The sequence below is a fragment of the Haemorhous mexicanus genome, chromosome 25 (genome assembly GCF_027477595.1).
Source record: "Haemorhous mexicanus isolate bHaeMex1 chromosome 25, bHaeMex1.pri, whole genome shotgun sequence".
Taxonomy (NCBI): domain Eukaryota; kingdom Metazoa; phylum Chordata; class Aves; order Passeriformes; family Fringillidae; genus Haemorhous; species Haemorhous mexicanus.
In genome coordinates, this window is record NC_082365.1 from 3,023,358 (window position 1) to 3,031,147 (window position 7,790).

Consider the following 7,790-nt stretch of genomic DNA (forward strand, 5'->3'; position numbering starts at 1 on the left):
ACTCCTTCCTGAAAAAAACCTATGCAGGGAAGAGCAGGTCCCCACCACCTCCCTCAGCACCGGGATTTGTCCTTGCTGAGGCTGGGAAAACCCGCAGGGAGCTCATCCCCCATTCCCACGGAGCTCCAGAGCACCCCGGGAGGAGAAGAGGTTGTGGAGGAACTTTTGGGATTTGTGGAAGGACAGGGAAGAGCCTCTCCCCTGCCAAGCCCGGGGAAACAGCACTGCAGAAAAACTTTTTTGAGTTTAAATTTGCTTTGTAGGGATTTTGTGGGGAGCCGCCCCCCACCCCACGCCTGCTTTCTTTCCAAGGCAACTCCATAAATCCAATGTAGCAAAGAGGGCCTGGAAGCAGGAGCGGGATCAGAATAGGACGAGGAGACCGGAATGATGAACGAAACAATAATCCAAGCGAGCTGCTGAGGATGGAAAAACCCCCTGGGAGCAGGGGGAGGATTCCCTGAAGGATTCAGGGTCACACCACGAGGAAGGAACACTGGACTGGAACCCCACACCTCCACGGGCACTGGGATGAACCGGATGCTGTTTTTCCCACTAAATTCCCTTCTCCTTTTTGACAGTGGCCTTTCCCCCCTCCAGCACTCGGCCAAGCCACCGTGGGACCCCCATCCCGCCTGGAGACTCCCAGAATTTCAGCGACCCCCCCCCCGAGCGCTCCCTCACATGCCTTACACAGCTTGGGACTTGCCGGGGAGTCACTCCAAGGATGCTCTTCCCACTCCGCTTCCGCGCCCCCGACGGCCTTGGATCCACCTGAGCAGTAGGAATGGGATATCTGGGAGCGTTCCCAGCTCTCCCAGCATGGATCAGGGTAGAAGGCAGGGATTACTGATGGACTGTGTCCCGTGAATCCTCCCACTTCCTGCACTTTTGAAACCAAAGGTACCTTTGAGAAGAGAGAGAGAGATCGGGTTTCCTTCGGAAAAGATGGATTTTTGGATGGATTTTCCTTTTGGTTTTTGTTTTGGTCTTTTTTTTTTTTTTTTTCCTGAGGAGAATGGAGGTTTTTTTGGATTCGTGCAGTTATTCTTTCTGCTCTGGAGACATGTCAGTGACAGGGAAACTCCCACTGCTACGGATTGTGGAGAGGGACCTTGCCACATCCCGATGGATCCTGGGAAGAGCCCGGACCGGGCCAACAGGAGAGATGGATGCAAATTAATCCAATGCAAATGCCTTCCTTAAAATAATAATTATCATTTATCTTGGTCGTCTTCTCTGATAGGTCAAACGTGGGGTGAAGATGGAGCTCGTGGGGTTGGATTCGGTGACCTTAAAAGGTCCCTTCCCACCCGAAATGTTCCATGAAACCAACGGCAAAGGAATTCCAGGGTTTAGGTCAGGGTCAAGAGGCAGAGCCCCCTCAAAGAGCTGGGGGAGCTGTCCCAGGGATGTCCCTCATCCGTCACCCCCTGCCAGGACCCTCCAGCGGTGTCCCCTGGCAGGGACAGCCCCGTTGTGACCCTCAGGGTGGACACAGCCACGCCCCAATCCCAGTCCTGCCGCCCATCCCTTTCAGGACAGCGACTCCCAGAATTCCATCCAGCTTTTAGGCAAGCACCCCCCAGGCCAAAGGTGACACCGCCCCTGCGATGGGGACAATCCCAGTCCCAAAGGTGACATCGCCCCTGGGATAGGGACAATCCCATTCCCAAAGGTGACACCGCCCTGGGATGGGGATAATCCCATTCCCAAAGATGACATTGCCCCTGGGATAGGGATAATCCCATTCCCAAAGGTGACACCGCCCGTGGGATGGGGACAATCCCATTCCCAAAGGTGACATCGCCCCTGGGATGGGACAATCCCATTCCCAAAGGTGACATTGCCCCTGGGATGGGGACAATCCTATTCCCAAAGGTGACACCGCCCCTGGGATGGGGACAATCCCATTCCCAACTCCCAGCTGAGTTTGGACAACTCCCTGCCCAAGCAGTGCTGGGAATGAGAAACAAATGCAGCCTCTGGATCTGGGATCTTCCCAGCACTCCCAGTCCTCGCTGCTGACAGGAACCACAAAGCGCCTCCAAACCTTCGGAAATCAGGCCGGGATTGTGGGAAGCGGGTCCGTGTTGGGTGTCCATGATGTGCCATTCCCATGAAAAGCCGTATTCCTGAACCACCCCATCCCTGAGGAAATGTCTCGGCATCCCTTTGGAAAAAGATGAACGGGAAGGAGCTGGACTCCACCCAACCTTATCCCAAATTTCCTCATAAAATTCCCCAGGTTACTCTGAGTAATGAGAAGAGGGAGGAGATGCAGAGGTGGACAAACAACTCAGTGTAAGTTACTCACAGCCCTGTCTCAGCTCGGTGTAAAAGTTACTCAACATTTCTAAGGTTTAGCAAAAATTCTGACATTTATTCAAAATTTCCCCCCTGGGGTTTTGGAACCTAAAGAAAATTCAGATTAAAAACTCATCCCGAGCTTCTCATCTTTTACTCCTTTGAGTAAAGTTCAAGGTTTGCACGGGGAGAAAAGCCCTGACCCCAAACCTCCCACAGCGCTCACAGGGTGACCCCACAGCTCCCAAAAAACCAGACAGGGCTGGGATGAACCCACACCGTGTCCTGGGAGCATCCTTGGAGCAGGAGATGGATGGATGGATGGATGGATCCATGGATGGATGGATGGATGGATGGATGGATGGAGGGATGGAGGGAGGGAGGGATGGATCCATGGATGGATGGATGGATGGATGGATGGATCCATGGGTGATGGATGGATGGATGGATGGATGGATGGATGGATGGATGGATGGATGGATGGATGGATGGATGGATCCATGGATCCATGGATCCATGGATCCATGGATCCATGGATCCATGGATCCATGGATCCATGGATGGATGGATCCATGGGTGATGGATGAATGGATGGATCCATGGATGGATGGATGGAAGGATGGATGGATGGATGAATGGATGCAGAATCCACACAAGGATTTGTGGTGCTGAGGGATCTTCCCCACCCTGATCCTGATCCCATTCCCTGGGAGCAGCTCTATTGCTCTATCCCCTCTCCAGAGGGGACATCCCAGTCACCTCCTCTCCTGATTCCTGTGGTGGCCCCCAGGGCTAGCAGGGATGCTCCCATTCCCATCACAGGGACAACGATCCCTCCCTGGGATCTGCACAAACTCTCTGGGGCAGGGAACGCTTTCAGCTCTCCAGGAGAAAGAACCCTTTCTTCACCAAGTGTTTAAATCAGGAGCCAACTTCTCATTCAGAAATAAAAAGGAAGAGCCAGACCCAAAACTCCAGCACCAGACCCCAAATTCCCTCATCACACCTCAAATTCCAGAGCCAGACCCCCAGTTCCAGCACCACTCCCCAAATTCCAGAGCCAGACCCCAAATTCCAGCACCACACCCCAAATTCCAGCAGTCTCAGGAGCCGAGCTCAACTCCAAACGTGTAGATTTGTCCTGTTCCTACAACATTCCGAGCCAACTCCACATCCACGTCCTGGAGATGAATCCAGGCTCCATCTCAGTTCCAGGGACTTCCCTGGCACTCAGCAGTGGGACAGCTGACAGGAACACCAGGAATTTGGGATACGAGGACATCGCTGCTCTTCCCTGATCCGCAGGCTGCTCCCATTCTCCCTGAGGTGACACCACAACTGGAGGCACAAAACCAGCAGGAGAAACTGGAATTTTGGTCCAGAACCTGAAATCCTGCTTGGAGAAACCCAACCTAACAGGACATGCTGTCCCTGCTGCCGGCATTGCCCTCCTGGAGGTGACAGATCCCAAATCCAGGTGTCACCGACGATCCGGGAGATCCAGGAAGGAGAGCTGGGCAGTGTCACCCAGGGCCACCACAGCGCTCACTCTGGCCATGCCACCACCTTTTCCTGGCACATCCCAGCGCCACCACCCACCCTGGCACATCCCAAACCCTCTCCTCATCGCACAGGTCCCAGCAGAGCTGCGAGTGCCACCTGCGACGTCACCTCCTCGGCCCAGGCTTTCCGTGCACCTGCAGCAACCAAGATTTCAGTTAAGCAATAAAAAAAACAAAACCTTATCGATGAAAAAAACAAAAAAAAAAGACAAAAAAAGACAAAAAAAGAGACACCTCCTATTTCTTGCACTAAAAGCTGTTTTATTAACGAGAATAACGATGCTTTTCTGGTCCTCACGACGCCACCTGCGGCATCAGTAGCGCCCCTCGCCTGTCTCCGTGCCCTCACGTCGGGGTTTGGTTGTTCAACGCCGTCTAGACCCCGTGTTGGACCCCCAAAATTCCGTGTCAACCCCCCAGATTCCATGTCAAAACCTGAAATTTATGTCGAACCCCAAAACTCTATGTCAGACCTCGAAAACTCTGTGTGAAGCCCTCAAATTCCATGTCAAACCCTCAAATTCCATGTCAAGCTCTCAAATTCCATGTCAAGCCCTCAAATTCCATGTCAAACCCTCCAATTCCATGTCAAATCCCCAAAATTCTGTGTTAACCCCCCAAAATTCTGTCAGACCCCCAAATGTCCATGTCAACCCCTCAGAATTCCATGTCGACTCCAAAAATCCCGTGTCAACCACCCAAAATCCTATGTTAACCCTCAAAATTCCATGGCACACCCCCAAAATTCCATGTCAACCCCCAAAATTCCATGGCAGACCCCCAAAATTTTATGTCCACCCTCCAAATTCCATGTCAACCCTCCAGAATTTTGTCAACATCCCAAAATCCCATGTTGGACCCCCAAAATTCCATGTCAGACCCCCCAGACCAGAGTCCTCCCTCCAAAATATCATTTTAAATGTCTGTTCCTCCCTCTCACATCAGACAGGAAGTACCGGGACTGTTTTGTTTTGATTTAATTTGTAAATATCTCGTGATCCGTCCGTCCTCTCTGTCCAACCTCCCTGCTGGTCTCAAGTATCCTGTGTATTCATTTGCCTTTTTTTCTTAAAGCAAAAAAAAAAAAATAAATAAAAGAAAAACAAAGAAGAAGGAAAAAAACACCACCTTTGCATTAACCCCACCTGTCCAAGTGAGAAATGTAAAGCTGAGGCTGTGAAAATTCAGTTTCCAGCGTGATTTATGGACTAGAAGGGGGAAAAAAAGGGTTTAATTTAAGGACTTCTAAACCAACTGCATGAGAGATAAGAGAAGGCCAAACTACTCAGATATCTTTTTTTTTTTTTCTTTTTTTTTTTTTGAATCACTATAAAAAAAAGAAAAGACTGGATTTTTTTGTATAGAGAAAACACTAAACATATAATAAAACATGGTTCAAAACACATGCTGAGCACGAGAGTCATTCCTGTCAAATTACAAGAGGGAAAAGCAGCAGAGCCTGGCCCTTGGCATTCCCAAAATTCCCAAACTGACCAGGGAAGGAGGATATTGGATCAGCTCTGGGTCCTGTTCAGCACAAGAACCTGGATTGTGCCAGTCCTTGGCATTCCCAAAATTCCTTCCCTGGCCAGGAAAGGCAGATGATCAGGTGAAGCTCTGGATCCTCTCCAGAACCAGAGCCTGGATTGTGCCAGTCCTTAGCATTCCCAAAATTCCCAGCCTAAACAGAAAAGGAGGATGCTGGATCCCATCCAGAACCAGAGGTTAGATTGTGCCAGTCCTCAGCATTCCCAAAATTCCCGGCTTAACAGGAAAGGGGGACACTGGATCAGCTGGATCAGCCCTGGATCCCATCCAGAACCAGAGGTTGGATTGTGCCTGTCCTCGACATTCCCAAAATTCCCAGTTTAACAGGAAAGGAGGATGCTGGATCAGCTGGATCAGCCCTGGATCCCATCCAGAACCAGAGGTTGGTTTGTCCCAGTCCTTAGCATTCCCAAAATTCCCAGTTTAACAGGAAAGGAGGATGCTGGATCAGCTGGATCAGCCTTGGATCCCATCCAGAACCAGCCCAAAATTCCCTCCCTGGCCAGGAAAGGAGGGCGCTCAGGGGCAGCCCTGGATCCTCTCCAGCCTCATTTCCAGCCCCCAAACCCTGGGGAAGCAGAGGGGGAGAAGCTCCCACAGCTCAGAAAATGTGGGATTGACCCCAGCCCCCCATTCCCGGCAGCCAAGCGCGGCCCCCGCCGGGATCCATCCCTCTTTCCCGGCCCTTCCCGCCCGAGGCTCCAGAGCGCTCCTGGCAGAGGCTCCCCGGGGCGGGGAAGGGGCTGAAAGGAGGGGGAGCGGCGGAGTAATTTGGTTAATTGAGATGTAATTGCGGCGGGCCCGGCTCAGAGGATGAAGGGCTGAGTGCTTCCTGCTGCAGCGGGGGCTTCTCCCGCCCCTTCCCAGCATTTCCAGGAACAGCAGAAAGGGGGGAAAGCACTTTTTGCCCGATGGAGACATTCCCAGCGCGATGGAGGTCAGCCGTGCCCCAAGGAATGATGGAATTGTGGAATTAAGGAATTGTGGAATTGCGGAATTGTGGAATTGTGGAATTGCGAGTGGCTCCTGGTGCAGAAATTCCATCCGGGATTCCTCCAAACCCCCAGTTCCCCATTCCCACTGCTCGCAGCCGCTGGAAGCACCAAGCCCAAGGTCTGAGGCTCTCCAAGGGCTTCTTCCAGCATTCCCTCCGGGATTTTATCCCTCCCGGAGCGGCGGCGGGACAGTGCTGATCTCGCCATCGATCTGGGCCAGACGCGCTCGGTGGCACTTTGATGGCCCGGCGGTGACACCCGCATCGTCCCCAACCTCTGGGGGTGCAGGACCGGGCCGATGCCGGGTTCCTTCCTCCTCCTCCTCCTCCGGGAGGCAGCTCCAGCCTGTTGCCCATTCCCATGGCTGAGTTTTCCCTGCTGGAGCTGGGAATATCCAAGGGATTCCTCAGAGCTGTCCCTGTGCGTTGGCACCCCAGGGGTCACCGCTGTCCTTGTCACCTGCAGAGTGACCCTGGCACAGAGGGGAGGGGACAAAGGACAGGTCCCCCTCCCTGCTCTGGGACAGGGCTCATCTCCTCCCCTGGATCTCCTTCCATCCATCCTTCCATCCTTCCTTTCTCAAACTGGCAGCGGGGAACCCAAACTGGGACAAACTGGGACAAACTGGGCGAGGGGAAGCGACACGCGACCCTCAGGTCCCCTCCTGCCCGCGCACAGCCCGGGCCCGCGGGAGATTGCCAATCAATAGAGACACTAATGCCTTAATTACTCTTCTCTAATTGCAGCCCATTAACCTGCGGCCGGCCCCGGCGCCCGCGGATCTCCCGACATCATCAACAGCTCTGGGCTGGAGCTGGGAAGGGCCGGAGGGTCCCTGACACATTCCAAACCCTCTGTTCCCACAATCTGAAGCCCCCCCAGCACGGGCACCCTTCACACCTGGACACTCGGGGGGTCCCGGCGTGACCCTGTCACCTCCCCTCGCGTCGCTCCTCCGGCACGGAGCTCCCGAGAACAGCCGGGAGCTGCGGATCGTCCCGGGAAAGGCGCTGGGGGAGCCCCCCGGGGCAAACCTGAGACCCTCGGGCACAGCCACGACCAAAGGGGGCTCGGCAACACCCAAAAACCCCAGGGTGACCCAAAGGTGACCACGCTGTCACCCCCGCTCCGTCACTGTGAGGAATCCCCGTCCTCGCCTCGCGGAGAGTCGGGGAATTTTGGGATGCTCCACGCCATCCCAAAATTCGGCCGTGCAGCGATTTCCTCGGCCCGAATCCCAGGCTGGGCTGTCTGCAGACACAGAAATCCACGGAGACCCACGGGTGGATTGTATCATTATGGATCGATTGTGTAATCAGGGATATTTTTAGGCACGGGGGGTGCACACACCCGGACCCACACAGCGATGGGGGGCGCT